The sequence below is a fragment of the Sorex fumeus genome, unplaced genomic scaffold (genome assembly GCF_029834395.1).
Source record: "Sorex fumeus unplaced genomic scaffold, SorFum_2.1 ptg000128l, whole genome shotgun sequence".
NCBI lineage: Eukaryota > Metazoa > Chordata > Mammalia > Eulipotyphla > Soricidae > Sorex > Sorex fumeus.
Genome location: NW_026606185.1, coordinates 41,636,606 through 41,644,087, shown reverse-complemented (window position 1 = coordinate 41,644,087; position 7,482 = coordinate 41,636,606). Strand labels below are relative to the sequence as shown.

Genomic DNA, 7,482 nt, shown 5'->3' with positions numbered 1-7,482 from the left:
CAAGGACACTGACACCACCAATGCCTCTACTGTTGCATGTTCCAAGGAACAGTTCTTCTCCAGTGTCAAAAACAGCATGATGTGATTGATGCCTCCTCCTCTCGGTCAACCCAATGATGTTGTACTTGATCTTCTGTGCTTGCATCAAAATGTTCTCGATGGATGCTTCTGATGCTAGTGTACATGAGTTATAAGTGCAGACAGTCATTTTAGTCCTTCTTTATTTTGGCAGCCTAGTCCATTTCAATGCTGCTGTATTGGGGGCTTTTCCAGGGTCAGGGAGTAAGACTCATTTTTGTTACTGTTCTTGGCATTTGCGTGTCATCCTTGCACAGGGGCCATGCTAATCTTCTCTGTATCGTTCCAATTTTAGTATATGTGCTGCCGAAGGCTGGAGCGATAGCACAGCGGGTAGGGCGTTCGCCTTACAAGCGGCCAACATGGCTGACCCGAGTTCGATTCCTCCACCCCTCTCAGAGAGCCCGGCAAGCTACCGAGAGTATTCGATATGCCAGACACAGTAACAACAAAGTCTCCAATGGAGACGTTACTGGGCCCGCTTGAGCAAATCGACGATCAACGGGAGGGCCTTTACCTTTACCTCTTGGCATATGGAATACGCCACGGGTAGCTTGCCAGGCTCTGCCGTGTGGATGTCATATTGGTTTGCTTTTCATTGGTTGGCACCGTTGCCACGCCCTTGCCACGATGAGGTGGTGAACCAGCTCAAAATACAATAATAATAATAATAATAATAATAATAATAATGAAATAAAAAGACAAAGTAACTTTCTTATTGATGCAAATGCTGCAGGAGTAGCAACAGTGGGAATCTGTTCAGCTATGATTCCCAGGTTCTTCAATATTTTCAAGAATGAAAATATTAAGTAATAAAGATGCTCAGACTCAGTGTTGGGAAGTAGAACAGTTTATTTGAAAGGAAAAGAGAAAGAAAAAGGAACTTACCAAGTAGGGAAAAACATGTGTCAGGTAAGTTAAATGGGAGTTTTGTGCAGGTCCTTTTAAAGGATCTTTATGTTCCTTATCAATTAGTGTTTGCAGAGGATGCAGGAAGGTTACAGTCTTGTCCAGCCAGTCAAAATTATCTTAGTCTCCCTGTCAGCCTGGGCTCCAGAAAAGAGTTTTATGGTACTGGGAAATTCCACTGAGACAGGTCCTTGGGATGAAGTGTACATTAGGAAAGATGTAGATCAGTGGAAGGGAGAGAAATGGAACTACTGGTGAAGGGAAACTAAGGCTTACTCTTTCACTATGAAAAAGCATAATGCTAATTTTCAAATTGACTTACTAACAAAAATGCTATACTCTCTGAGCAAATAAAATGTTTATTTTTAAAAAGTTGTTACTGGTGGGTCCATTAAATGGGGAGAAAGGGAGGTAACCCAAAGAAAAGAGCTTTCTCCTCCTCTCTGCTCGACCCATTGAGACCACCTACACTTTGGAAATGGCATGGATTGAGTTTCATAGGACTGGTAAAGTCTATTCCTGTTCCACTAGCCCCACAAGACAGCTGTCAATGTTGTGCCTGAAACCCACCTGTTCTGGGAGTTGATCCTTGATACTGTTAGGACATGGATCATGATCTCCCTTGGATTGTGATCACCCTTTAACGACAAAGAAACTCCAGATACTACAAACAGCAAGCAGGGTTTATTGCAAGACTGGCTAGCCAGGGTCAAGCCGCCTATGCAGACACGCAGGTTTCTGGATGGGCAAGATCCTGAGCTTCTTCAAAGGAGATCTTATATAGGCCTTCCTTGGCTGTTACAGCAGAACTTGCACATTTCATAGCCAATAGATTTGTAATAACCCATACTTTACTGACCAATCCATTTCAAAGTACTTCACTCCTTAGCCTATATTTTAAAGATCAGCATTTGCGTCAGTGCTTAGGAACGTCCTGGTTTTTGGGGGCAGTCCTGTGTCTTGTGACAAGACATCTGGTCATCTGATCATGACTCTACCCCCCCTTCTTGTGACATGCAACTCGGGGCACCTGTATCTGAATTCCTTGCTCAGGGGAAAAAAAAGTTATTTTGCAATGCAGGTTCCTGTTAAGCTAAGCTAAATTAATTCTGGTGGTCTATTTTGGGCCTGTCCCTCACAATACCTGATAACGTGGGACGCCATGGACTGGAACTGGAGTGAGGTATTGCACTTTGCAGGAAAGGGAAGTCAGCCCTAATCTCGATATGGGCAATCAGGGTCTGTAGACTTCCATTGCAGAAAAATATTTTAGGATGCATAATAGCAAAGCCAGATAGTTTTTATGGAAAGGAATTTACTGTAAAAGATAACAGGAAGAGAAGGAGAGAGAATATATGTTCTAGAAAGAAAGAATGCCTATTTCTTCAGAGTTTGTGTGTGTATGGGGGAGGGGGTGTCAGAATAAGCAATGCTCAACAGAGAATTTTCTTTATTGAAGAAAGAGGAAGAGAAGAGAAAGAAAGATAAAGAGAAGAACAAGCAAGGTCTGAATGGCATTTGGAAGGCGAATTTTTACAATTCCTCCCCCATTTTTTTTTTTCTTTCCTGGAGCTCTCCGCTGTCTTCTCAGATTACATGAAGTTAATCTGAGCATTATCACAAGGAGAGCCTTACTTTATTGATAGTTTTCTCAAATCTTATCCCTGGCATTGTTTAGTGGCTTCCTTCATAATAACATCTCTTGCACTGTAAATGGCGTTTTTTCATAATCCCATAGGTACTTCTTCAGTTTGTCTTTTTCTTAGGAACTCACCCTTCTATGGGCCTGCCCTCGGATTACTTCAACTGGGTGGTGCTTCCTTTTGTCCTTTCCAAATACTAAGAATTTGTGTTTCAAAGAAATGTGGTCTTCATGCCTTTGGGCTATTTGAGGGCTGGGTAATCTCTTTTCAAATTTTATTATTTCCCAAAAGTACATTACCAGGCCCCTACCTATCTGCCTACAGCAAAAGCATACAAGAGATATTAACAATTAAATAGAATTACAAAAAATAAAAAAAATGATTCAAAAACCTAGAGTTTTACTCCAAATGTATAAAGAATAACTTTGATTGGTATTGCCTAAACACACCAGTTATAATATAGCAATGGTGTTACTAACAGAAAAAAAAAATAACAGGAGTCCCAGATGTATCTGATTTGTGGAACCCTGATAATGAGCTTTGTGGAAATAATAAAACATAAGAAGAAATATTCTAGCCCTAAAGTAGCCCAAAGGCACTTGGAATACATCCCTTTGAAATGCAAACCTTCAGTGTGGAAAGAAAAACTGAAGCACCATTCAGATGCAGAAATTCAATGCTCCACCCACACCAGGGTGGGCCACCTCAGAAGAGAAAGAATTACAGGTAAATCTAATGGTCAAGGCAAGAATAAGAAAGGACCATCCACCTTGCAAGACTTTCCCAGTTGTAGTGCCCTGATTAACCTTTGTGTAAACAGAGACATCCAGATCAAAAAAATCTGGTGAAATAGTCTCTAATTTCTTTCCAAAACCTTTAAAATCTTGCTTGTTTTTTTTCAAGCCTGTGTGCTATTTCTCTCTTTTCACATCCTTTGTAAATTCTTTGTATTAAAAATTAAATTATTTTACTATTTTGTCCTCTCCTGGAATTCTTTTCCATGGGGAAAGTAGAGGAATCTGGAATATTTGTGCTGAGGTTAGGACTGACATTTCTTTCAAAGATCAGTCAAAGACAAAGATCAGTTCTTGCTCCAACCTGAGTCCACAGATCCCAAGGAAATCAAGTTGTGAGGATCAGCTCTTCACAGAGCTAAACAAAGGGGCTTTCAAACACAGCTTTATGGCTGCCTCCTCAGGCTGGCAGGAGGTCCTTGCCTGTAGGTCCTGGGAGTCGACTTTCATCAGTCTTACCCAAAACCAGGCCTTCTCCTGGGTGGTTGACATAGGTTTAGTAAAGAGAAATCACAGTTTTCCTGAAGCCGTTTCCCTTTCTGCTCCCAAGTCCCCCCCCCATACTCTTTATCAAGCCACCTGTAATAGAACCATACAACTAATATAAAATAATGCTAAAGCACAAGAAAATATAAAGTTAAAAAGATGTAGAGTATAAAAATGCTAAATAGAAGTATTGATATCAACCAGAATTTATAACAACATATATTATCAATCATAGGTACATTACATAAAGAGAAATACGTTGACTTTAAGATTACATAAAATTTTTCAATGTGTATGTAACTAAAATGAGAGCATCACAATTTTTTGAGAAATACTGACAGAAATAAAAGCAGAAATATTTATCTCCTCATAATTAGATATTTCTTTCTTTAAATCAGTAAATAAAGTACAAAAATTCCAAATTTTCAACCATGACTATGACTACTTGTGAGTACTGTATATCCCCCAAGGTTCTGATGTAATGGATTTAATTCTTTTAACTGAAGTACCGTGAGATAGTTACAAAGCTATTCATGATTCGGTTCCAGTCATACAATGTTACAACACCTATCACTTCACCAGTGTGCATTTCCTACCACCACACCATGTCCCCAGTTTCCCTTCTGCTAACTTTTCCCCCCAAAGAGAAAAAAATCTATTTTCTTCTTCTTCTTCTTCTTCTTCTTCTTCTTCTTCTTCTTCTTCTTCTTCTTCTTCTTCTTCTTCTTCTTCTTCTTCTTCTTCTTCTTCTTCTTCTTCTTCTTCTTCTTCTTTCTTCTTCTTCTTCTCTGCCTCTGCTGCTTCTGCTTCTGCTTCTGCTTCTGCTGCTTCTGCTGCTGCTGCTTCTGCTTCTGCTTCTGCTACTTCTTCTTCTTCTTCTTCTTCTTCTTCTTCTTCTTCTTCTTCTTCTTCTTCTTCTTCTTCTTCTTCTTCTTCTTCTTCTCCTTCTTCTTCTCCTCCTTCTCCTCCTTCTTCTCCTTCTTCTCCTTCTCCTTCTCCTTCTCCTTCTCCTTCTCCTTCTCCTTTTTCTTCTTCTTCTACACCTGCTCCTCCTCCTCTTCCTTCTCCTCTTCCACCTCCTTCTCATACTCTCCCCCCTTTGGGGCATTATGACTTGTAATATTCATACTGAAAGTTTGGAGGCATTGTGTTTGCAATTCAGGTACTGAAAGCTTATGGTGTTTATCTGTTTACCTACTTTTGGCACTCTGTTTTTGTCCAGATTGATCATTTCCAACTATTATTGTTATAGTTATCCCATCTCTATCCTAACTGTTCACCACCCCCACACCTCCACACTTATGGCAAACTTCCAATCATGGTTCAATCCTCTTAGCCATTGTTTCTGCTCTCTTTGGTTATTACTCTCATACTATTTATTTTATATCCCAGAATTAAATGCAATTATTAGATGTCTGTCCAGTCCTTCTTCTTCTGACTCATTTCACTCAACATGAGACTCTCCATGTTAATTCATTTATAAACAAATTTTATGACGTCATATTTCTGGGTGGCTGCATACTATTCTATTGTGTAGATGTTCCATAGTTTCTTTTCCAGTCTTTTATTCTCAGTCATTTGGGTTGTTTACAGATTCTGTCTATTGTGACTTGTGCTTTAATGAGCATAAAAGTGCAGATGATGCTTATGCTGTGTGTTTTTGGGTCCCAGGGTATATTCCCAGAAGTGGTATTGCTGGGACAAATGGGCACTCAATTTCTAGTTTTTTGAGAAATGTCCATTTTTTTTTTCAGGAAACTGAATCAGTTACATTCCCACCAACTATAAATGAGAATCTCTTTCTCCTCAGTTCCATGACAGCACTGGTTGTTCTTGATCTTTTTTCTGTGTGCCTGTCTCTGTGGTATGAGAAGATATCTCATTGTTGTTTTGATGTGCAGCTCCCAAATGATAAGTTATGTAGAGCATTTTTTTCATGTGTCTTTAGGCCATTTGTATTTCTTCTTTAAGGAAGTTTCTGTTCATTTTCTCTACCCATTTTTTGAAGGGGTTGAACATTTTCTTCCTGTAAAATTCTTCCAGTGCCTTATATATCTTTGATATTAACCACTTATCAGATGGGTATTGGGTAAATAATTTTTATATTCCATGGGATGTCTTATCTTGGTCAATGTTTCTTTTGAGGTGGAGAAACTCCTTAGTTTAATGTAGTCCCATGTGTTTGTCGTTGCTTCCACTTACTAGTTGTATTTTATATTTGAAGAGGTCTTTAGCTTCAATGTCCTGAAGGTTTCTGCAGATATTTTCCTGTGTTGAGGATTCAGTTCTGATATTGAGGTCTTAATCCACAGGGAGCTTAGGTTTATTGAGTTGCATCCATCACAGTGCTCCTAAGGCATTCCCATTCCTCTTCATTTATCTTAGACTTTTCCTCTGTGCTCTGCTTTTCCTGTCTGTTAATCTTCATATCCCCAAATGGACAGGCCAAGTGTCGTAAAACTTATAATAAGAATATGGTCATGGACAAACTTTGTCATGACCCCCAAAGAAGTAATTGGATAAGGACTCTGCTGGGGTTAGAATGGCCTGACTTGGTCTGAAGACTAGTCTGGGATATATAGTAAGATATCTCAAGGAGAGACACTCTTTAAGCTTAGTATATCTTTTACTGTATCTATAAAATAACTAGAAATACTATTAAGAAGTAAATTTGAGTTGACTATTTAAATGGGTCTGGACTAAGGAAAGGGGAAGGTAATGCACCTAAAATGGAATTACACTCTTGGGTGGATCTCCTTGCAGTATGAGATTTTGTCCTAGTTTCCCCCGAGGGAAGGTTTTTACATCTGTTGATTGTGCTATCACACTTATGTGTATTTGCTACCCCAAGCTCCTGAGGATTTGCTCCATAACTAAGACTGTGAGACTGGGCATGAGGGGACTGGTATGAGAAGAGTGTAAGATTGGAATGGGGGGCAGAGTGAGACTAGAATAGGATGGTGATTGGAATAAATGGTGATTGATCACCAACCAGACTGCCCCCCCTCCCCCACCGTTTCTTCCTTCATTTGTCTGTCACTGTGAACCAGCCAGAATGGGGAGACAATTATGGCCACCAAACACACCCACACTTTCTGAACTCACAAAAATAAGAGGAAGTTATAATAATACAAAATAGTTTCAGTTAATAAATGTGTAAATGATACATAGATTTTTTTTAATCACTGTGAGAATATCACAATACTAATTATTCCAGGCAAGATCCACTGTGGATAGTAAGATTAGCAGATAAAACTTTAAAGAGAATAGGATATTCCCAGGGCTTCACGATACCTCTCCACAAATATTTTTAATGGCTTGGTGATTTAAACATATATTCAAAAATTAATTTGGGGTTTGTCCTTCACATATATAAGATTAACTACATTCCTCTTGAGTGTGTACTCATCTCTAAAGAGAACAGCAGTGTAAGAGGAAAGTAGTAATTTACTTTTGGAAAAATTGAAAGATACTGCCTATACCAAGTGGCAGTGAAAACTTCACAAAAAATAAGACATACCTAGGATAAGACAAGAAGGTCACTTAATGGCTGAGCTATCAATTATAACCAT

General features: G+C 39.1%; 1 non-coding gene across 1 annotated transcript; it reads right to left on the bottom strand.

The window, feature by feature from the left end:
• Positions 1 to 289: 289 nt before the first annotated feature.
• On the bottom strand, positions 290 to 400 carry LOC130045554 (U6 spliceosomal RNA). Its single transcript, XR_008795549.1, has one exon. It is a non-coding gene; the product is annotated as a U6 spliceosomal RNA (small nuclear RNA).
• Between the last annotated feature and the right edge of the window lie 7,082 nt (positions 401 to 7,482).